Source organism: Pseudorca crassidens, chromosome 18 (assembly GCF_039906515.1).
Source record: "Pseudorca crassidens isolate mPseCra1 chromosome 18, mPseCra1.hap1, whole genome shotgun sequence".
NCBI lineage: Eukaryota > Metazoa > Chordata > Mammalia > Artiodactyla > Delphinidae > Pseudorca > Pseudorca crassidens.
This window is the reverse complement of record NC_090313.1, coordinates 3,018,777-3,043,165: the sequence shown is the minus strand read 5'-3', so window position 1 is coordinate 3,043,165 and position 24,389 is coordinate 3,018,777. Positions and strand designations below refer to the sequence as shown.

General features: G+C 52.5%; 1 long non-coding RNA gene across 2 annotated transcripts; it reads right to left on the bottom strand.

Moving 5' to 3' along the window:
• Positions 1–9,067: 9,067 nt before the first annotated feature.
• LOC137210923 (uncharacterized) lies at positions 9,068–22,763 on the bottom strand. 2 transcript variants are annotated; one of them, XR_010936805.1, is made up of 4 exons: positions 22,367–22,759; positions 19,173–19,278; positions 18,211–18,303; positions 9,068–9,283 (listed from the first exon to the last, which is right to left on the bottom strand). It is a non-coding gene; the product is annotated as an uncharacterized lncRNA (long non-coding RNA). The 2 variants fall into 2 exon arrangements; XR_010936804.1 differs by having other exon boundaries at positions 18,211–19,278; positions 22,367–22,763.
• Positions 22,764–24,389: the final 1,626 nt, after the last annotated feature.

The window sequence follows — 24,389 nt, the reverse complement described above, 5'->3', positions numbered from 1 at the left end:
GGGACTTCCCTGGTGGCGCAGTGGTTAAGAATCCGCCTGCCAATGCGGGGGACACGGGCCCGAGCCCTGGTCGGGGAAGTTCCCACATGCCGCAGAGCAACTAAGCCCCTGCACCACAATTACTGAAGCCTGCGCACCCCAGAGCCCGTGTGCCGCAACTACTGAGCCCGCGTGCTGCAACTACTGAAGCCCGCGCACCTACAGCCCATGCTTGGCAAGGAGAAGGCACTGCAATGAGAAGCCCGCACACTGCAACGAAGCGTAGCCCCTGCTCGCCAAAACTATAGAGAAAGCCCGCACACAGCAACGAAGACCCAAAGCAGCCAAAAAATTTTTTTCAAATAATAAAATAATAAATAAAATTTAAAAATTAAAAAAAAAGATATATACCTGGGCGATGACTTCCACCCTTCCTAGGAAAGAGGCAGCCCATTTTGCAGAAGGACATAAGCACACCTTGTCATCCATAATAATGAGAGGGGAGTAATATTCCTTACCCTACCTTCTGCGAATGATGAAGCCGAGGCAGAGATAGGCCAAGGAACTTGCTCAGGGACAAGCTGCCTGCCTGTGGCAGAGCTTAGAATAATATCCAGACCAGTTTCCAACCCACAGTTAGATTTTTTTTAACCTTGAGATTTATTTTGCATAAAGAGTCCTAAGGTCTCAGAAAACAAAGCAGGTTACAGTGATAGGGTGCTTAGAGTTCATCCTTCCTCAGCTAAGATGACTTTCCAGTTTCTCAGGGCTACTTGGACCATATACATATTGAAGTAGCTATCTAGAAATAGATTAATATGATGACCTCTAAAATATGCTGCATGGTAATTGTGGGTATGAGAATGATAAAGGGCAGTCTAGGGAGTACTGCTACAGTCAACAGTCCAATTGCTTGGTCCCAGGTTTTGCCCAACTCTTGTAATTATTACTAATTACAGATTTTCTTTAGGACTGTTGTTTTTAAAGAGCTCTAGGGAAAAAGAGTGCCTTCATGACTCACATCCTTTGTTTCTTATTAGATAAAGCAACCATAAATAAATGACAAAGATTCTCTCCTTGACCGAGCTCTACTCAGGATCCCCTGAGTTTCAATGAGGCCTCAACTTTTGGACTTGAGTCTTCATCTCAGCATTGTCCAATTCTAGCAAGAATCCTGCCAAGTTGGTTTGGCTAGAATCCCCTGGCCCCCATTTCTGCTAACCCTCCAAATCTAGTTGGGTTCTTCGCCCTCCAACCACCCCCAGATGACTGCTCACCCTGGCTTGCCTTCAGCCAGAGTCCTCTTAGGTCGGTTTAGCCAGAACCCCGGATGTTTAGTTGACCCTAATGGCTCCTCTTAGTAACTCTCCATCCACCGACACCCACCCTGCTCCTTGGCTGTGAGTTCCCGCTTGCCCGTGTGGCATTCAGAGTTCAGTCTGAGCTCTTTCCTCTACTGCAAGAAAAAAACAAGGTCTCACCGGTCCCACTGCAGGGGTCCCAACACCCATATGAGGCCCCCTCTTGGATCAAGTCCGCCTTTCCATGCTTTAACAAGTGTCTCCGAATAATGTCGTCTTTAACAGCGTGAAATAATTTTTTTCTTTAATGTAAGCAAACTTGGGTATTTGAAGATATGATTCAAATACATGATGGAAAAGAGAAAGATTCAAAACTCTATATATGTATTAGAAACAAAACCCAACTCAAGCCTGCCTTTATGATTGGCATTGTGTTTTCCAAAAAAGGATTGTGTGGTGAGGAATTGCTCACGTGGGCAGCACTCAGTGGAAGGAAGCTCCCGTGAGAAATGCACAGAGGGGTCCACACACTTGGTAGATGGCGGCGGGACTCTTCTGAGCGCGGGGAGGAGGGTCCACTCTGATGGTGCCCTCAGCCTGGCCTAAAAGCGGGACCAGAGCCCAACTGTTCTGTTCTCTCTGCTGCCCCTTCTCCCCGCCCCCACATCTCCCACCACGCCGCTGAATCCATCTGCGAAGAAGGCAAATCTGCTTAAAATTGGACGTAAGAGTCTGGGTCCACTTGGGCTACCGTCAAAAATACTGCAGACCAGATGGCTCAAACAACAGAAACGTGTTTCTCACAGCTCTGGAGGTCCGTGATCAGGGGGCCAGCTCTGTGGGTTCTGGGGAGGCCTGTCCTCCTGGTTCACAGTTGCCTTCTCTTGTCCTCACGCTGTGGACGGGGGGCCCGTTAAACCCTCAGTGCAAATTTGCTGAGTGGTGATGTGAAATGCAGGCTAGACTCAGACCCGTTGGCCACTGCTTTTCAGAAAGAGAGACACGCCCTGGACCAGGGGTCTTGGCCATAACCAACTTTAAGTTTCTGGAATCCTACTGCTTGTCCTGTCTTGCTTATATCTTGTTAGAAAAGTGATGAGCACAAACGTTCTTAAAATGAAATAGAAACAGAAGGTCTGCGCTCCCTTCAGAAGCAGACTGTGAAAGCGGAACCATGGGGACGGAGGGTGAAGGTTTGCAGAAGGGAAAGGAAACAGCGGGCTGGCCGGCCAGCGCCCAGAGATGGGGGCAGCCGGGTTGCGCTGCTGCTGAGCAGGGTCCTGCTGGCCGCTGAGGATGACCGCTCGCGCCTCCTGACCCCATGACCTTTAACTTGGCAACCACACAGGCTGTTAAAATGTCTTAGCTGATTCCTTCATTTCCCAGTGTTATCACTGGAGAGAAAAGCCCCAGTGAGTCATGGCTAATATTAAACGTGCCCGGCTGTCCCTGTGGGCGGGGTTGGTGGCCCCCCCGTGGAGCAGGTTGGGAAGTCCCTGCGTGGCCACCCTGAGGCCGGCCTTCCAGGCAGAACCACAGCCTTTGGGCGGAAGTTGCTGACAGCTGCTCGCTGGACCAGACCCAGGCACCTGGTGCAATGGATGTTTGTCACGTCTTCCTCGCCCATCCTGACACTCCCACTGTTGAATTTATTCTTTAAGAATGTTCCAGAAACAAGAGCATGTAGCCAGACAGGAATCTCTGTTACCGAGGAGAGTATAATCCTAGCCCCCTGAGGAAATAACGGGAGTTAGGTTGTCAAATTAAAAGTACTCTTGCCCAGGAGGCCAGGTGGGAGCAAAAAGCTCTAGTCACTTGGTCCCAAGGTGGTCTCTACCTGGAAGACCAACACGTGGGTGCCTCTTTCATCCTGCTTCCCTGGAGCCCTGCACCCCGTTCCTGGGAGCATGGGGGGGAGGGGGAGGGAGGCCCGAGCAGCGGTGGCCCCGGGCACTGTGGCTAGTACTCCAGCCCTTCGCCCTTTCTCTGTGTCTGTGGGCGAGGACGCGTGAAGAAAGTATATTAACGGGTCTCCTTGCTGGGGGAGCATTTCTCAGCCAGTTGGCTTCATCTCCTCATTCATTAAAGAAGATAAACGTTACCCGAGCTTGGCAAAAGGGTCTTTGTCAGTGGAGGTTGTGGATGTGAAAGCGTTTTCAGATTGAGAAGATCTAGGTTACTAACTGTTCTCCAAAGTACCTTTATTATTTTCCCCACCGCCAGCAATTTATAAACATTTCAGTTACCAAGTCTTCCTGGTATGAGGTATTACCTACTGCTAGATGTTTTGTTTCTCTTGAAGACTAAATTACAGTGTCCAGGCCCCTGGGGGTCTTGTTGTCAGAAACTGGAGCCACTCAGAATGTGCGCCAGCTGCCCTGAGTGTCCCCTCGGAGCTTGCCTGTCTCCCGGGCACTGCTGTCCTAGGGCTGCTGGTGTGACAGCACACTGACCAGTGGCTGAGAGACACTGCCCTTCCCTGGCCCCTTCATCCCAAATGTAGGGTGGGCCCTTGCTCTTAGCTCCTCAAAGCACAGCAGAGAGCAGGCTGTCGCCTCCGTGGATGAGGGACGAGAAGAGAGGTGAATCCAAGAGCTCACACCACGCTCAAAAATCTAGTTCCTGTGGATCATACAGAAATGTGAAAGCAAAAGTGAAAATGGCTCAGAAGGAAACAGCAGACCATCTTTACGGCGTTAGAGTAGTGAAGGATCTCTTAACAAGACTCATGAAGCAACCCATAACAAGAAAAGGACAGCTCTGACTATATTATAATTGCTAACTTCATTTTGACAAAAGGCACCGAAAACAAAGTGAAAGATAAGTGGCAGACCAGAGGAAATAGTTTGCAAGTCTTTCAACAAATAAAGCATTCGTATTCAGCATAAAGAGTCTACAAAGGAACGAGAAAAGGTGAACAACAAAAGAAAGCAGGCAGAGGATGTGAAAAGGCAGTTCACTGAAAGGAAGTGTGCGTATCCAGTAAGCCAGTGATCAGGGGTTTCTCCTGCCCTGCTGCATGGATCACCACCATCAACAGGTGAGCTGGCTCAGTAACGCTAGCGTGACGCTCTGCCTTGGGACAACAGCTCTCTTCCCCATGCGTACCTTTTCAGCCACTGCTCATCCCTCTGTTTCCTTTCATAACCTAACTTCAAAGCATTTGCATAGTTATTGCTTCAGGTTCCCTCCTCAGCCCATTCCAGCTGGGTGTCAGCCCCCAGGACCCCCTGGAATAGCCCTGGTCAAGCTCAGCACACACCTTCCTGTTGGCCAAGCCTGTGATCAATCCTCCATCCTAATCTTACCTACTTGGGCGCTCAGCGGGTTGGCCCTCAGCACCTTTTCCAATCACCCTGATCTCCTGGCTTCCGTGACTCTCCAGCTCTTCTGTTCCACCTCCAGATATTCAACAACCCCAGACCTGGGTCCTAGACCTTTTGTTCCTCTCCATACTTCCTTCCTAGGCAACGTCATCCCATCCCATGCCTTCCTATACTGTTTATGTCTTATGATCCTTAAGTTCACATCTTCAGCCCTGACCTCTCCCTCAGCCCTGTCTTATAAATTCAGTTCCCATCTGCATTTGGATCTCTGCTAGGCGTCTCCACGGATGCCCCAGATGAGATGCTCGGGTCGCCCCAGACCTGCTACCCCTGCTCACCCCCACTGGGTTCTCTGCAGTGGCTCACGTCCAGCACCAGGGTCAACACTCTCCACTCCCACACATGCCCTCACGTGGGTCCTGGTGGCCCTGCCTCCAGGGGCCCCCCTCCCTTCCTCTTCCCCTCCTACCACCCAAGCCATACTCTCTCACTTAAACCAGTGTGACAGCCTCTCCGCTTTTCCTGCCCAGCAGCCAGATGATCTTTTCAAGATGTAAATCTAACAACAGCACTGCCTTAAAACCCGCCAGTACCTTTTCCTTGAATTTAAAAACCAAATGGCACAGACTTGGAATGTTAAATTGTATTTAATTTATTTAAATTTGAAATCTCAAACTTGATTCAGTTATTGGGAAAATGCTGAGTATTTTTAAACAACCTGAAAACAACTTGGTTACGGGTAGCTTCTCTTTCGACTACAACTATCCTGAAATCTAAAGGCAGATCAGATATTCCCAGTGAAAACCAAATTCTACAACTGAGATGCGCTGCAAGTGCAAAGTGCACCCTGAACTGTAAAAACTTAGTAAAAGAATATAAAATATCTCACTAATAACTTTTAATATTGGGTACATATTAAAGTTATACTATTTTGGACACATCGGGTTAAATAAAATAGATTATTCAAGCTGGTTTCACCTGTTGATTTTAGTGTGGCTAGTGGAAGATTTTAAACTACATATATGTACCCTGCATTTCGTGCCTGTCGGTCAGCTCTGGCAGGTTGGAAGCTAATCTAGCAATAAATCAACAGAACTAGCTGAGGATACTTTTCTACTGAGGGAAGACTACCGGTTCCTTTGGTTAAGCACCAGTCTTGACTGAAGGCCCATTTTCTTCTTTGGAAAACTGTCTGTTCAGAGCCTTTGCCCATTTTTACCGGGTTATTTGTCTTTCTATTATTGAGCTGTAATAGATCTTTTTATTTATTTATTTTTAAATTTTTTATTTTACATAGGAGTATAGTTGATTAACAATATTGTGTTAGTTTCAGGTGTACAGCAAAGTGATTCAGTTATACATATACAAGTGTCTATACTTTTTCAAATTCCTTTCCCATTTAGGTTAGTACAGAATACTGAGCAGAGTTCCTTGTGCTATACAGTAGGTCCTTGTTGGTTATCTATTTTAAATATAGTAGTGTGTATATGTTAAGCCCAATCTTCCAATTTATCCCTCCCCCCCAATAGATCTTTTTATATTCTAGATACAAGTCCCTTATCAGATAGATGATTACAACAAATTTCTCCTATTCTGCGGGCTCTCTTATTTTCTTCATGATGTAGCTGTAGATATACATTTTAAGGTATTCTTTTTTTTTATTGTGGTTAGAAAAACCATAACATTGAATTTACCATCTTAACCATTTTTAAGTGTACATCTCTGTAGCGTTAAGCATGTTTACATTGTTGGACAGCAGGTCTCCAGAGAACAGGAGCTCAGCTCTCTGCCGGGGAACCAATGCGCTGACTCAGCTGTTTTGGATGCTGTCGCTTAGACTGGGGACACTTTTGTGTGGTCAAAATATTAAATCATTACACTTTCAGGATTTGGAAACTGTTGTACCTAGAGGAGTTATAAGGTTCAGAGGTGGACCAGGGGAAGGTCAAAGTCAAGCATCTCGTTAACCTACAGAAGGTCATGAAAAGGACTTGTAATATCTCGTCTTACCTGGGGACAGCAGGGCTGTGTAAATTGATTACATCTATACATCCTGATTGGCAAAGAGCGATGGTCATGATTTTAGAACATTTAGTGAGAAGACCCTGGCCTCTGGATTAGAAGGCCTGCTAAGGTATTGTGTCCACCACAGGCCATGTGATGATGTCACTTAACGTCTCAAGTGGAGGTGACACCTCCCTCTCAAGCACTGTGGTGAGGGTTCAATGGCATTGTGTGCATGGAAACAATTCACAAAATACTCTAAGAATGTTGGCGAGGCATTCTGGGCAGAACTGTGTCCCCTCGAAATTCACATGTTGAAGCCCTAACACCCAGGAACTCAGAATATGGCTATATCCAAAGATGGGCTCTTAAAAGGATGAGTAAGTTAAAAATGAGGCCATTAGGGTGGGCCCTAATGCATTCTGACTGGTGTCCTCTAAGAAGAGAATTGGACACACACAGAGGAAACACCTTGTGAGGACACAGGGAGAAGACGGCTGTCTGCACGCCAAGGAGAGAGGCCTCAGGAGGAACCAATGCTGCCCTTGATCTTGGACTTCCAGACTGCAGGCTGGGAGACAATAAATTTCTGTGGTTTAAGGCACCCCATCAGTGGTACATTGTTATGGCAGCCCAAGCAAACTAATACTAGAGTCAAGTAGAAAAAAAAACAGAAGTAACGACTCTGAAACATCCATTTATTGATAGGGAGCTGCAGAATGATGCCATAGAAATAGGAGAGGCTGGAAATCAGAGCTATTTGTTTCCTGCTCGGCCACCGAGTTACTTGGTGACTCGCGAGTCTTAGGACCTCTCTGCGCCTCAGCTTCCTCGTCTGGGGTCTCGGGGTTGGATTAAAGGCCTCATTCTCTGATTCCAATCCCCCAGTCCTCTATTTTACAGTCATATTGGTGACATCAGGGAACGAGGGGAGAAGGATTTTGTCTGTCCTGAGAAGTGTGCACAGCCGGCAATTACAAATAAGATGGTTTAGTTTGATCCAATCTCCAGCTGCCTTTATAAGTGGGGTTTTAGAACAAACACCAATCCATTGCCAGGTCTGCACCTCAGAACAGAAGTTCTCTCTCCTTGGTTGTTTCTAAGGCAGGATTCACGACCTTCTCCAGACCCACCTCTCTGGAGAAATGGGGGCAATCTCACATTTTAACCCAAATATCACTTTCCAGCCTGCTCACCTCCATGTGCTGAGCTCATCCACAACCAGAACCAGTTTGGATAAGAAGCCATGGAAGACACGCTGACAGTTGCTGAACGAAATGTTTCATCTTCTCCCAGAAAATGCTGGTGGGCCAAATCCTCTGCAGCTAAAACACTGATGGTGCAAAGTCAGGGCCAGCCCCTAGAGCACGTCCATCTCTCTGTGCCACAGCCAACGTCATTCTGATAAACCAGAATTCCAGTGCAGTGAAAATTACTTGAAAGTGGGTCATTCCTGGGGATTGGAAGGCTTTCTTCTCTGTAGAGATCTTGGTTTCACTCAGGGATCAGGTGCAAAATACTTAAGCACCCTCAGGGTCGGACCGTGGCCACGCGGCCACGGGGAGGTAGGATGTCAGCCCCGCCTCTGTGAGGGTCAAACCACGTGGCTCCCTGGACAGCTGGTTCAGCTCCTCACGACAGAAACCCAGTGTGCGCTTTCTGAGCCTTCACAGAGCAATGGAACGTACTCTGTGTGTCTGCGTACTTTGTACACGTGCTTGTGCACCTTGCACGATGCTGCGGCAGGAGGGGGGCATGGAAGGGATGGCTGGCAGGACTTCATAGGCTCTGGTTCTTCACGGACAGATCGGACAGACGTGATAGTTAATTTTATGTGTCCACTTGACTGGACCACAGGGTGCCCAGATACTTGGTCAAACATTATTCTGGGTGTTTCTATGAGGTTGTTTCTGGATGAGATTCACATTTAAATCAGTGGGCTGAGTAAAGCAGATTGCCCTCCCCGATGTAGGTGGGCCTGATCTGAGCAGTTGAAGGCCTGAACAGAACAAAAGTCTGACCCTTCCCCAAGTAAGAGGGAACTCCTCTTGCCAGATGGCCTTCCAACTGGGACCTCAGCCTTTTCCTGCCTTTGGACTTGAACTGAAACATCAGCTCTTCCTGGGTCTCCAGACTGTCAGGCTTCAGACTCAGACTGGAACCGCACCATCTGTTCTCTTGGGTCCAGATGGCCAACTGCAGCTCTCAGGACTGGTCGGCCTCCGTAATCACGTGACGCAATTCTTCACAATTATTGTACAATCACTCTTTCTGTATTTATATGCACATCCTGTTGGTTCTGTTTCTCTGGAGGACACTGGCGACTGCACAACCTCTGAGGTTGTTTTTCTCAGAGCTCGTCCTGGTAGACAATAGAAACTTTGGACACATTATTCAGGCTCAATTAGATTTTAATTTCTTTTTTTGTTTAAGGAAAAAAAACACACTGCCTCTAACTTAATAGTTAAATAGGTTCATTTTATTTGGCACTCCTTGAATAAAACGATTCTCCTTCACACGGAACGGTTAGTAATTCTATTTTGTTTTTCTGCCTGGAGGCGGCGGGTGAGTGAGCAGTCCTGGTTTCTCAGGCTAGGTTCTGCATCCCCTTGTGGTTTTTGCCTCCCTCGAACAAACTTTTACACTTCTTTCTTCTTTGCTGGAGAGAATTTCCTGTTTGGAAAGAGGAGATTTTCTTGAGAAATTCTAGGTGTCCCTATGAGCCTGCATTGCCTCCCTGCATAGGCTCCCACGGTTCACTCACCCCTGTGAGCCCCAGTGAGGCTGGGGAGTGCGGGACCAGGGGCAGCGCTGATCCCCTCTTTTGTGGTCCTTGACTCAGAACAAATGCCTTCCTAGGGCCGCTTGAGGTGTGGCCCTCCCACAGGTCCGGGTGGGCGGGTATGTGTGCAGACCGTGGGCTCAGCACTCAGCTAACATCACCTCGTTCAATCCCCTGCACCCCAATGAGACGGGTGCTCTGAATACCTCACTTTGAGGACGAAGATGCTGTGCCTTAGGATGTGCCCAAGGTTACCCCAAGGTCACAGAACTCACTGGGGGCCCGATGGAGATTTGAACCCAGCTTGGGGCGCTCTAAATCCTGCACTCTCAACTGTTACCCAGCCCCACCAGCTGGGAGTCAGAACAGCACCTTAGTGAGTCCTTCTCAGTTTCCCCAGAGGAGCCAGGGGACTGGAAGGACACGGGAGAGGTGGGCATCCAGTGGGGGAAGGAGGCCGGCCGGGGAGTTCTGAGTTTAAGGTGCTGGGCGTCACCCTGGTCGGGCTCAGAGGATGTTAAAGATGTAAGACAGGGCTTCCCTGGTGGCGCAGTGGTTGAGAATCTGCCTGCCAATGCAGGGGACATGGGTTCGAGCCCTGGTCTGGGAGGATCCCACATGCCGTGGAGCAACTAGGCCTGCGAGCCACAACTACTGAGCCTGCGCATCTGGAGCCTGCGCTCCGCAACAAGAGAGGCCACGATAGTGAGAGGCCCGCGCGCCGCCATGAAGAGTGGCCCCCGCTTGCCACAACTAGAGAAAGCCCTCTCACAGAAACGAAGACCCAACACAGCAAAAATAAATAAATTAATTAATAAACTCCTACCCCTGCCCAAAAATAAAAAAAAAGACGCAGGACAGAGCCCCAGGTGACCCGGGCGTGTTTGCATGGAGGGAAGTGGGGCGCGTGGGCTGAGGGGAGACGTTCAGTGAGCCAGGAAGGGAAAGAGCTGGCAGGGAGGTGGGGGGCGCCCCAGACGAGCTCTGGCCCCAAAGTCCAAGGCGGGGAGGCCCCACTTCAGAGCAGCTGGGCCTGTGCCTGGCGACACCTTGAACCCCTGGGAGGTCCCAGCGCCAAGCCTGGAACCCCGTTCCTAGGGGCGTTGAACCGAGGACAGGATGGAGGCCCTGCTGTCTGAGGATGATGGGGGCCTGGGGGAGCAGCCGATGGGAAGCGTCAGGACCCAGAGGCTCCCACACGCTGGGCCGCTGAGGCCCCCTGAGCCTCCCCAAGGCCCTGGGACGAGAGCTCGGCGAGGGCGGGGCCCTGGGTCGGGCTTGGAGGTGGTAAACGCCGGGAACTGAGACAGTGCCTGGCGTGAGGCAGGTGCTCGGGGCTCGTCAGGTGAGGCCGGTTGCGGGTGACAGGTGCGCTGGAGGAGTGGCCTGGAGCCTTCACGCGGCTGCCAAGTCTACCTCGGAGAGGCCGGGGGGACAGGAGGCCAGCCTAGGGGAGAGGCTGATAGGAAGGCTCCGGTGACAAGTGTGGGCCCAGGGCAGGAGGCACGGGGGAATGCGGGGACCGACTTCAGCGGTGAGGGGGTCGTAGCTGGAGAGGCCTGGGGGGTGGGGAAGCGGGGTCCCAGGCGGGGTGGGGGGCGCCTGCAGAGGAGGGCGCATCCGACAGGCCGCGCGGGGCCTCCCTGGGCCCGGTCACGGGGGCAGGAGACCACCGCACGTGGCTGTGTCGTGGGTCCCCGCATCCCAGTTCTTCCTGGGAAAGAGGCACGGCCTCGCTCGGCTCAGCGGGAAGGGAGGCGATGCCCGCAGGTGGCCCAGGACTCCTGCAACGCGCACGTGGTGGGCCAGGAGACCCCTGCGCGCCCACGCTGGTGCCCCCGGGACGGCGCGGCCTGCTCCTCCAGAGCTGCTCTCAGGGCACGCGGGGCCCTCGAGTGGACGCCTTATGTCCCTTCTCACCAGGGAAGAGAATCCCAGCACAAGGACTCGTCCTCCACACTTATCCATCGCCGGGTGGCCCCCAGTTCCCTTTACCTAAAGCCTTCTGAAGACTTGCAGTGATTTTTTCCAGAGCTGCTAGGCTTTTAATCTGATAAAGTATTTCTTGGTCCTCTTCTGTAGGAAAAATTAAGCACAATGATCAAGATCAAGAATTACACACAGGGCTTCCCTGGTGGCGCAGTGGTTGAGAGTCCGCCTGCCGATGCAGGGGAACGCGGGTTCGTGCCCTGGTCCGGGAAGATCCCACGTGCCGCGGAGCGGCTGGGCCCGTGAGCCATGGCCGCTGAGCCTGCGCGTCCGGAGCCTGTGCTCCGCAACGGGAGAGGCCACAGCAGTGAGAGGCCCGCGTACCGCAAAAAAACCAAAAAGCTGACTTGGGCTGTGGGAGGAAGTAGGAGGTGGTCAAGCAGTAACTGCAGGTAAAAGGTCCCCAGGGGAGGTGACACTATGTAGCTCAGGCTCCATTCTGTTGGCACTTTCTCATGGCTGGAAGGTCTGCATTTCATGAAACTTTAAAAAAGCCCAAGTGGGAATTAGGTATCCTCTTGGTGCTCTAAGTCCTGTGTAAGGTCTGTGTCATCTCTCCCAACGATCACAACCGAAACCTCCGCAGAGTTCACATAGGAACGACCTGAGGCTTTGGAGAAGAGAGCAGGTGTGGAAACATTACCCATGACGGGATGAATTTCATGTGTCTGTGTTTGTTTCTCTCCTGGCTTTGCCCCAAGGCTCAGCCTCAGTGGTGGTGAGATGCTGTGTCATGAGAACCAAAACTCAGATAGAAATCCATCATCCTGGCCGTAGGAAACAGGCTAGGAGTCCCTGGGAGCAGAGAGTGCCTGAGGGAATTCAGGAGGGGAGAACGCAGGAAAAGTGGATTTCCTAATTCTATGTACGGAACCCCGCAAGTCCCAGCCTCATCCTCGAACTTGTATATACACAAGACACTCAAACCACCAGAGCAAACACTTTGAGAAGTGAAAGATTTGTGGGACTTCCCTGGTGATCCAATGGTTAAGACTCCGAGCTTCCACTGCAGGGAGCACGGGTTCAATCCTTGGTTGGGGAACTAAGACCCCGCCTGCTACGGGGCCAAAACAATAAAAAAGTGACAGATTGAACCACCACCCACGCACGGCAAGACAAAATATACCATGTGAACCTAATCAGGTGGAATGATGGCTAAAATAAAAACATCAATGGTTCTCCAGAGGATTAAATCAAAACAACATAATATTAACAATGTCTAGGTTTGCTACCCGACATATAGGGACCAGGAAAATATCACCTTGTTGTCACAAACAGCACATTGTTAGGATGGGAACAGTGTTCTTGGTAGCTTTCTGTAACCTCAAAGTAAGAAAAAGTTCCGAAGCATGCTCATTCTACACCGTGAAGTTGTTCCATTACCTGAGTTTCCTGTCTGAACCTGCTATTTTTACTCTCCCCCGTGGTGCACTGCCTCCTTACATGTTTCGTATGTGAATTATAAGCTCATCTCTGGCGGTGCTTTTGGCTGAGGAAACCACGTGTAGCTTGGTTGAGGCTGTTTCTTCAAAGTAGTTTTGCATTTGTTTCTACCAAGTGTCTCAGCAGTGTCAATGCCAGGGCTCTAAAGCTATGTTTCCCAGCTTGACCAGAACATGCTGAAAGGACCAATTCAAGCCATAACCCCCCCCCCCCCAAGCCTGTGTTTATAAACTTTCAGGCAACATCAAAAGACAATTGACCAACTGGGAGAAAATGTTTGCAACGTACATCACAGACAGAGACCAATATCCCTCATGTATAAAGAATTCTTAAAAACGAAGGTATAGAAGAATGAGAAAAAGATGTCAACGGATAATTCACAAAAATATATAAAAATGACCCATGAACATGAGATGTTCCCACTCATTTATACTTAGAGAAATGTGAATTTAAACAACTCCGAAGTACCATTTCTCACCTGTCAGGTTGGCAGAGATGGAAATGTCTGATGATTTACTCTGCAGCCCAGGCTGTGGGGAAATAGGTTCTCGCATATGTTGCTGGTGGGGACACAAACCGGCACAGCCTCCTGTGGGCTGTTTGGTGGTTCAGACACAACCACACACGCACTACACTCATCTTTTGACTCAGCAACCCACTGTAGCTATCTATCCTGAAGATACCATTCCAACAAAATGAAAACACACACGCCTCAGTTATCCATCTCGACACTGTTTGCAAAATATTGGAAATAAGCTGAAAGTCCATGCACAGCGGGATGGTTGAATAAACTGTATTAACATCCACACAGTGGGGAGCTATGCGACTGTAAAAAAAAATCATGAGGACGCTTTCTACAAACTAACATGGAGCGCTTTACAGTATATATTGTTAGGTTAAAAGAAGGAAAATACAAAATATCTACAGTGTGCTACCTTTCATGTAAGAAAGGAGAGGTTATGAGAAAACATACATGATCATAGCTCAATAAAGTGGCTTAAAAAACACTGGATAAGAAGATATATGCTATGATGGTATTATGCTAAGTGAAGTAAGTCAGACTGAGAAAAACAAGTACTTTATGATGTCATTTATATGTCGAATCTAAAAAACAAAACAGAATGAAAATAGACTCATAGATACAGAGGACAAATGGGGGGTTGCCATAGGAGAGGGGTGTGGAGGATGGCAAAATAGGGGATTAAGGGGCACAAACCCCTCGTTATAAAATAAATAAGCCACAGGGCTGTAATATGCAGCATAAGGGATATGGTCAATAATACTGTAATAACTGTTTAGGGACAGATGGTTAATAGACTTGTCCTGATGATTGTTTCATAATGTACTCAAATGTCAAATCACTATGTAATACACTTGAAACTAACATAATATTGCATGTCAACTGTATTTCAATTAAAAAAGAAAACATACAATATAAAACAGTAAACAGAATAAGCTTGTACCCAAAAAGGAGCATTTTCATGCACCTGCTCATTTGTGTCCAAGACAATACAGGAAGGACAAGCCAGGAAGGAGTGAGGCTGCTTAACTACAGGAGGCAGGAGGGGACGGGTGGAAAGCAGGGGGCGGGGTGGAGCGAGACTTCCCAGTGTCCTACGTTTTCTGTTAGAACCAGGGTCACGTTTCACACACTCCAGAATAAATAAGTGAGATCAACCATGATGGAGAGGGACCCAAAATGGAATACAAACCCCAGATGGAACATTATAGGTAAATAAGAGAACCGCATGGAAGGGGATGGGAAGAAAGGAACCAGTAAGGAACTTTGGAAGGCAGTGCATGACAGTATACTGTAAGGCTGGGAAAAAAAGTCTGTACACAGCTCTTGTCTGATAGGAAATTTGTTTTTCACAGGGGTGGGTATACGCTAGGAAGTCAGCAACTATTTCCTGTGATTCTAGGACTGAGCAAGGGGGTCAGCTCTTGTGACGTCTGAGAGCCAGGTTTCTGGCTCAGTTCAAAGGAGAGGATGAAGCTCAGAATTGCCCGGTGGTACAGGCCTGGGGTCAGCGGGCTCATCTGAACAGATGGATGTAGGATAGATGGATCTGTACGCACAGAAATCTTCCTGGCTCTGTCCGTTGGAAGGGCCTGGAAACGATGACACACCAGGAGCAGTGAACACTCCCAGCCCCAGATCTTGACTTCTAACTACCATTCTCCAATACAAGAGACCAGTGCTCTTTGGAGACATGGCTGGTCCCAGGGCTGGGCCAGGGAAAGTGAGGGAGGGGCCTGGAGTTTCTTGTGTTGCCAGAAAGCTAGAAAGTACTCAGAAGCGATGGCAGCATGCCAAGCCCCCAAGAACCAAATCTGAGAGTCCGAGAGACTAAATATTAGTGGTTTGTTACCCACTATCAGTATCAACTATCAGTAAGTTCACACTGATGTAAACACACAATGGAATAAACAAGTAAATAAAGGGAGGAGAAAAAACAGTTCTTCCTTACAATAGAATTCTAACCAATAAATGTAGAAGGAGAGATGACAACAGAAAATCACCTTTTGGCAAATACTACAGGGATAATTTTTGCAGGTAAGAAGCAAAGGATGCTAAATAGGTGAAAATAGGATGAGAAATAAGATATTTTCACAGTCTGAAAGTATCTCGCCACAAGATACAAATTATTTACAAACGCAAAAAATATTAATTTCATTATGGAGAAACCTGGTATTCGCCACCTTAAACAAGTGATGAAGTGAACATCCCTGGTAATGAGATATGTCTGCATCACATCTTTAACATTCTTGACCAAAATGTGTAACCTGGATCTAGTCTTGGGGAAATTTCAGAGAGACTCAAATTGAAAGAAATTCTACGAAAGAACTAGCCAGTTCCCTTCAAGGTCATGAAGGGCAAAGATAGACTAGGGAACTTCCCAGATTGGAGGAGGCTAAAGGGACGTGAGAGGTAAATGCAATGTGGAATCCTGGATGGATCCTGGAGCAGTAAAAAAAAAAAAAAAAATTTAGTACGATAATTGGCAAAATTTGAATCAGGTCTGTAGGTTATTCGATAGCATCACATTGATGGTAATGTCCTGGTTTTCGTGATCGTATCTGAGTTGCTTAAGATGTTCACAGCAGGGGATGCCATGTAAAGGGAGCACAGGAAGCTCTCTGTGCACATTTGCAGGTTTTTTATGTCTAAAATGATTTCACAGTGGACACTGTTTTAAATGCTCACATTGTCCTCGTTTTACCCACGCTATTGTTCCCCAGACACGCTGCCGCGCGTGTCTGTACACTCGGGATTACGGGCGCACGCACAGCAGCAGCCCACTTCCATTTATAAATAGCTGGAGACAATCTGCCTGTCGCCGAGAGCACTCTGCAAATAAATACCTTTGCTCAGATGCACCATCATAATCTCTGCTGAGGGTGACAGCCCTCCATCCTGCTCAGCAATTTCCTGCTGCTTCCGCTCCAGCCAGGGGGCTCTTCCATGAGCCTCGGAGACCTCACCTGCACCCAAGGGTCACCCACACCTCCTGCCCAGTGTCACCGCGCCCTTCTTGGAGCTCTCCAACCAGGCTTCTACTGTGACCAAACTAAAATGCTAATAAGGCTTTTATCTCCCCTTGCAAACCTCCAACTACCTCTCTGCACCATCTCCTGTCCTGCCTGGGGGTCAGTTCCCCATCTACCTATACCCGCTACGGATACAGGGTAATCCCTCACTGAGCAGTGCCTCCTCTTCTCCACCTGAAAAATTCAGGATACAACTGAATCATTTTATTCTCTAGCTGGGAGAGGTGCTGTCTACTTTCACCACACCCAAGCTCTTGCTAATGTAGGAGACCTTCACTAGCTGAATCGCGCTTAAAATAGTCTAAACGATGAAGATGAAAATGCCGCCACGAACACAATGTTCGGGCAGCCTTGGTGCTTCACCTGATCTGCCCTCCACCAATGCAGGACTTTGCTCTCCTGACACCTTTCCTCACGTCCTGCAGCTTTGGGCAGGGGGGCAGGACATGGCTTACAAAGAGGAGGGGCAGTGGCTAAGGGACGGCTCTGCCTGCGTGACGGGGAATCACCAGCGCTGCCTGTGTGCTTCTAAATCCATCACCTGCACCTTGCAAGTGGCCACTACATGCACGCGCTGTTTGCTCGCTCCAGGGTCTGGATGAATCTACTGTGGTCCCAGCAGCTCAAGGAGCTGCACAGGGTGGGGGGGCCCCCAGGCCCTCAGGTCGGTCTCAGGATTGAGGGGCGACCAGGGACGAACACAGCGGGGGTGTGGTCCCCTCTGCAGCCGTCCGCACCGCGCGACGGGTTTGGGAAGTTCATGGTCGCTCTGAGGACCCTGGCGGGCCTGCGCTTCCTCTGATGCAGGCTCTCCCCCTCACTCCTGACCCCGACTCAACCCCTCCCTTGACTTGATCTCAGCCTGTCCCGGGGACGTTAGGTCCGTCCTCACTTCCTCCCACTTCTTCAATGAATTCGATGCGTGTGATGCAGAGACGCTGTGTCCCCAGGCCAGTCCAGCTCGCGGCCGGACCTGACTCACCCTGTAACCTCTCCCAGTGTGGGCCCACCACCAAAGACACCCAGCTGTATTTAATTTATACCCATCGGGCTCTTTGCAGAAGTAACGGAGCGGGACGCACCCAGAGGTGTTAGGAATATTAGCTGGAACTGGAACCCTATTCCTGCCCAATCTTCCAAACACCAGAGGCTGGCTCACTGGAGAGACTGGGGAACAGACTGAAACGCAGGCTCCTGGGCCCTGCCGACGGAGAAGCTCGGGGGGGCCCGGGAATGAGAAGCTGAGCCAGCTCCCCTCCCCCGTGACCTGGTCTCGCCTCCATGGCCCAGCTCGGGACCCAGCCGGGAGCCCCAGGAGCTGTGCTGTGCCCCCTTTCCTGTGCTTGGTCTTCAGGGCAAAGGGAAGCTCTGTTATCCCGCAGGATGCTGGCCCTGCAGCCTCAGAGCCTTGGCTCCCTGGTCTTTATTCCAGCAAGTTCATTGGTTGGGGAGACGCTTTTCCCATTCCTTGGGGGCACCCCTGGGGGACACTGTGGGCTCTCCCTGTCCCGCCCGCTCCAGGGAGGAGCAATGACCGGAGTAAAAGTCTGGGGAGGAACGGGCAGAACCGCAGCACCCTCCTCGGCTGGGGCGTCCACCTGCCTGCGGGACAGTATGTCTGTCCAGTGGTCCTGGGTCAGACCCACAGGCAGGAAGTGGAGGCTTGGGTCCCTGAGCCCCGACAGAGGCGGGAAATCTGCCCGACCCGGGAGAAGCAACCTCGCTCTCTAATCATGTGTTCATCCCCAGTGAGGGAGGCGTCTCTGCCTGCATCCTCCTGTCTTCCCACCTCGTCTGAGCTCGGGGCCGGGGGGACCTGCCCGGCTGCATTTACCATTAAAGAAGAGTTCATTTTCTTTCCTGGCAGAGAATTGATCTTCATGTTGCATCGTCTTAGTGTCAGTCCGATAATTAATTTTAATACGGGCTTCTTTGATGAACAGCATGGGAAAAAAATGAGGGAAAACATAAATGTACACTCCCGCGAACGTTTTCATCCATACTGTACTTTAAAGCATTAGCTCGGGATGCTAACACAGTTTTCAACTTCTACTGAAAACGCGCTCTGGCCACCTAGTATGTAAACAGTCAGGCTTCATCTGACCTCCTTGAACCCAGCTGTTTAGCAGATGTTCCATGAGCTATTGGAACTTCCATCTGGATGTAAAATTTCAAGAAAATGCTGAACGTCCCTGCCGCTGAATGCGTTTTCACGCGCTGCGTGTAGATTTCTGCCATGCTGCTCTCTCCTGAGCGAGGGTCAAATGCTCCGTCTTGGGTCTCAGGGTGCTATTTGACTTATCTGTATGCATTTGGACCACAGGAAGCTGCACTTTGGGAAAGCACATTGTTTTGTTCACTACTAGCTCTGGGGCCTCGGGCCAGTCCTCTTCCAGACCTTACTTTTATCCCCTGGCGGATGGGGTCGTAGTCACTGCCCTGCTCTCAGAGGTTTAGGTGAGCATCAAACGTGCTGGGTGGTCGAAAGCTCCTATTTCCGTACGCCCCAGGTTCCCGCAGTGGCTAAACCCCACCTGCATCCCAAGCACGAGGCCCTTCTTGCACGTGCACCCAGAGACCAGCCGGGATAAAGGGACTTGTCTCTGCCTGTCTAGGTGTGACCTCCCCAGTCTAGGGGAGATTAGAGCAGATGTTTGGGACGACTGTTTCATCCACATCTCCATCTGCTTTTGCCCCAGAAGTAGCTGGCCTCAAAGAATGCGACCATGATGGGATTGTGCATATGTACCACAGACCTCTAGGAACACATGTAATTAGGCTTTAAGAAATGTGTACTTGCTTTTTTTCTTTGTCGGAGTCTTTGTCGATGTTGGTGGGAGTCTTTGTGTTTGAAGAAATGATGATTTATTTGGCTCCAACATCTCTCGGACCAGAATTTCATCTTGGAAAAAGCACACAAGGACAGTTAAACCAGCAATGCAAGACCCTACGTACATGCTTCTGCTCTACGCAGACCTAAGGCAGGCGGCGAATGCTGGACTGGACCAGGGACTCAAGGAGCTCCGTGGAGATGGACCTGGTTTCTAAAGAACCTTGTCTCGGTGGGGAGACCACCGCCTCCCTAAATAAGTTCTGAAAACCTGAGATCATCCAGGTACCCTGGACAAGAAACAGGCCCCCGGAGATACGATGCTGGAAACCCGGCCCGGGCGGCGTCGTAATTCTCCTTCCTGCCCCTGCTGCCGTCTGTCCCCTCTCTGAGTCTCCTCCCTCTAGCCATCCCCCAGCAGGCAGGCACGAGCATCTTTCCTGATTTCTACCTGATGCGGCAGGGTTTCCTTCCTGTACATCCTCTGACCTCTGCCAGGGAGCTTCTAACATAGGCGTCCTGGACTGTGTGTCGGGCAGCCCCGGACCACACTCTGGTTCTGCTCTCACTGGCTGTGCTCTTACACATGTTTCTCTTGAACCTTGGGTTTTCACGTCTGTAAAATGGGGTCTGTGCTTATCTCATCGGGACTTTTACGAGGTTCAAATGAAGCAGGGCATGTAGGGAGCACTTAACATGGACTGGGATGGGGTTGGGGCTAAATGAATACATGGCAGCGCTGAGCCCCAGCTGTGAGCCCGGTGGTCACGTGACCGGCCATCCACGCGCTGGGTTTGTATTGACTCGAGCCCTGATTTTCCTGGTTCAGCGTGAAAGTCCCAAGTCCCGGGAGCCCCTCAGTCCCAGCCAAGTTGAAGCTGTCAGCTGGTGCCCCGGTTCCAGCTCACGTGGAGACACACGGAAAGGGGAGAAGCCCGCAAGCACCACAGGAAGCAGAGACTTCGCCCCACACACGGGGCCAGGCTCTCCCAGTTCTGTGGCTCCCTCCCCAGAGAGCCTGAGCCTGGCCAGGGCCTGGCTGTGTGCACCCAGGGGCGCTCTGAGACCCCTGCAGCCGGGGTGGGGGGTACAGGATGTGCGGAGCGTCTGGACCTGCAGCCCTGCTTCTTTCCGACGACCTGGCGGCGGCCCTGATGTCTGGAGCTGTGGACGCCCCCCGGGACCCCGGGGCACAAGCTGGAGGGCCGGCCAGGGCGACCTGAGGGGCGCGGCCTCGTGGTGGGGCTGCTGGGGACACAGGAAAGGACCCCGCGGGGCGGGGTTGGGTTCCCCACCCCCCATCCCCCCACCCCCGGGCTCTGCTCGAGCGGACGCTGCAGCTGCTCCGCAGTACCTCCCCCACCTCGAGCCGGCCTCGGCCCCTTTGCTGGGAGCTACTGTGCAGAAGGACCACCGCTAAGTCCCGAAAACGTCATGGCGTCAGGCTAGACCGGGGGTCACGGGGAAGAGTGGACACTCAAGGGAACCACAAGCATTTACTGAGCACCTACTGTGTACCAGACACGGTCCAGGTGCTGGAGGGTCAGGGACGGCCCAGCCCTGGTCCCTGGTCTCTGTCGCGAGGCATCCAGCCGTCTGTGAGGGCAGGATGAGGTGTGCACAGACCTCCGGCTGTCACAGGGCCCCTACCCGGGGCTGGCGCGGCGGCCAGGCAGGGGACAGGGCTCGGCCGACCAGCGCAGAGAAGCGAGGCCTCCTGCGGTCAGTGTGACGCGCAGGACGCTGGGGTGGCCTCCGGGGACACCGCGCCATGACCCGCAGACATCCTGAGAGGTCCCCGGAGAGGGTGGTGACAGCCCAGCTGCAGCAGGACACACTCCCTGCCGGCGGGCAGGGACAACCTCGGGTGAGAGGGGCCGAAGTCGCCCTCAGGGCTGGGGGCTGGGGACGCCCCAAAGGTGGGCAAACCAAGACCAAAAGCTGCCGGAAACTTCCACACCTCTGTAAGTTGTGCGTATAATCGTAGCTGGAAGAACCCTCAGGTAGACATGAGTCGACCAGGTGTGCAAGGTGAGAAAGCGCTGTGGTTTTAAACCTTGTCCTTTTTCTACTTAAAATTTTCCTTTTTGAGAAATGAGATATTGAACATGCAATCGGACGATGACCTACATAACATAGAAAACACTCTGGCCGCTGCGTGAGCGCCCTGCAGGGCAGCCAGCTGGCCACCCAGACATCACAGGAAGCTGACGCTGGAGGCCAAACACCCACCCGCAGGGATCGGCGCCCCCCTGACGGCCGGCCGGGCCTCATCAGTGACTGATGGCTTCCCGTGCTCCTCCCTGCTTCCAACTCAGGATGCGAGAGAGTCAGACGTGCTCCCCTAACCCATCACACGGAGCCGCTTCTGGTCAGCACCTCCCCCAGGACACCCCTGAGCTGTCCCCCCAGCACCTCCCCCAGGACACCCCTGAGCTGTCCCCCCCAGCACATCCCCCAGGACACCCCTGAACCCCCTTTCCCACCATGAGCTCTCCCCGCCCCATCTGCCTGAGTCTCTGCCACACGCCAGTGACGGTGGCTGGCGCTGCGCAGCGAGCTCTGAATCAGCACCTCTGCTGTTCTCATGTGGGTCCCCTTGGCTTATTCCCAGACACAAGGATTTCTCACTTCCAAGGCTCTCCACTTTCTGCCTGGGATGTGAGGGCAGGGCAGGGGCTGCAGTTCCCCTGCAGGGTTAGCTTGCTGAGCCCAGAAAGTCATCAGAAATCCCGGTGACTCCATTGTTTCTGACCTTTTCTCAAAGGTTGTCTGGGGCTCTGGGTGGTGGGTCGCCCGGACGGAGCGGGTGCTGGTGTCGGACTCTAATTCTCCGCTACAGTAACTGTCAGACCCGCCGGGCAAGTGTGAGTCCTCTTCCCAGCCACTCCCTGACCTGGTGGAGCCGGATTCTCCCCGAGAGCTCAGCTGACCACCGTCCGGCCCCAGAGCTGCGCGTCCTAACCAGCAGCATCCTGAAGGGGGTCTCACTCCGCCCAGCTCAGGCCTGCGCGGGCCGTGGGAACGTGATCCTAGCCTCAAACCAAGTCACCTGGCTCCACCTTGCGCGGCTGCCCCAGCTTATCTGGGACACACCCACCGACGGTCACCCACCCCCTCCAGGCATGGACCAGATGTGTGATAAGAGGAGCCTCCTTACCAAATCCTGTATCCACATCGTCATCCAGATTTCTTAAATCTGCTGGCTGTTCAGTGCCTGAAACTGGGGGGAAAAAACCCAATAGTTTAACAACGTTCCCTGAATTTGCACCGACTTGTCCGTCGGCCGACTGGCTTTTGCGGGGCCGACCACCTGCTCGAGGGGGAGGGGCCCTGCACGGGGCTCCTGGGACTCGGGGCCCGCCGGGAGGGAGGGGTGAGGACGGGTGGCGCGCCGGGCGCTGGAGGTGACACCCGCGCTCCCGGGCCGCGCTCACTGGCGCCGCCCCTCGCGGGGGGAAGGAGCGCCGGGCGGGTGAAGAGGGACCAGCACGTCCTTCCGTAAAAAGCCCACGCGGCTCCCGTATGACCGGCGGGCTGAGGATGTGACGTGCGGAAGGGACACCATCACGGCCACCTGCCCTGTGCCTCTCTGGACGGGGGGGCAGAGGCACTGGCCCCGCCGGCTCCTCTTCCGTAAGCGAGCGATTCCGGGCGGTCCGAGTCCCCTGGGGGAGCTGACCGCCGGCAGCAGTCCTCCGTGGGGCCCCTGGGCTCCTGGCCGCCGGCTTCCCCGGCCTCGCCGACCTGAAGCAGCCTCGCGGGCCGGGCAGTGGGCGGGGACTCTGAGTGCCGGCCCCCCGGCAGCACCGCCCAGGGCTCCTCCCTCTCTTCTTAGGGCTGGGTGTCCGGCTCCAGGCCCTCCATTCAAGGTCAGGGTCAGCCCCTTCCTCCAGCCCCTGCGGAGAGCAGAGAGCAGACAGCCGCCCCCAGGGGCCGGCCGGGCAGGGCCCCCGTCCCTTCGGGGCGCACAGAGCGTTCAGGTGGCGCCTGCAGGCGCTCAAGTTCCAGCACTAAAGCAGTGACGACGCTGATTTTCCAAGTTTTAATGATGGGCAATCTGCATACCGATCGGCTCATCTGCGCGCCCGCGGCTTCGAACAACACAGGAAACCGGCATAAAGAGGGCCGTGCTGTGATGACAATGGCTTCCCAGTGTGCTGACCTCCGTAAACGCAGCAAACAAAAGTACAGTCCTCTTTGGCTGCGACACTAACGAGTCATTACGAACGCGTACAGCTGCTCGTGCAAGCACTTTGTTAAAAATATTCTTCTCATTTTGTGTCTGTCCCCAATTATAGCGGAGCCATTGTGCCAGCCAGCCAGCGAGCGCAAGCAGAAGAATATTTACGTTCTGTGGTCTCGGCCGGTTTGCGGAGCGCACTGTCAAGCGTAGCCGCCTCGCCGAATCGTGCCTGTTGACGCCTCCTCCCCCTGACATTCTCACTTTTCCACCCGCCCTGTGCCCGCGTTAGGATAACCGAGCTGGGAAGCCCTTGACGGTCACCTGCGGATGTCTCTGTCTGCACGAGGAGACGGACCGACTTGGGGCTGCGTCAGGAGCGCTTGGGTCAAGCCTGTGTGGGAGCAGCTCCCGCGGGCACCGGGGGCCCGACAGTCGTGAAAGGAACGGGCAGCCGGGGGAACCCAGCGGTGTGGGGTGACCGCACGTCCCCACCTGTCACAGAACCTTCGACACCCCAGCACCCAGAGGATGCCGTCCTTGGTCGGCGCCTCAAAACTCAAAGTTTCTTGCAGGAAAGCAGCTGGAAGCAGTAGCTTCTTTGTGACGAGGTCAGGCAAGGTGACCTCCAGACCCAGGCTGGGCTGGCCCGCCCCCCTGGTAACTCTGGGCCCGGCCTGGGCCACGTCCTGCTCTCAGGGGAGCCGCATGGGCCCTGTGCTGACTCTCCAGGGCCTGCTCGTCCGGCCTGGGAGCTGGGCCGGGGGTCTGTCGGGACCCCTTTCCTCGAGCTCGCCCTTGGTGACCTCTGAGGGGGGCAGGAAGGGGAGGGGGGAGCAGGGGGCCCGGGTTGCAGCCTCCTGCCAGGAAGAGGGGGTCGGGGGGCCCCGCCCCTGTCTGCACCTGCGGCCTCCTCGGCCAGCGAGTCACATCCCAGCAAGGGGGGGCGCGGCCACTGTCCCCTTCCTCAACTCAGAGGTCAGGACACAGCAGCCGGAGC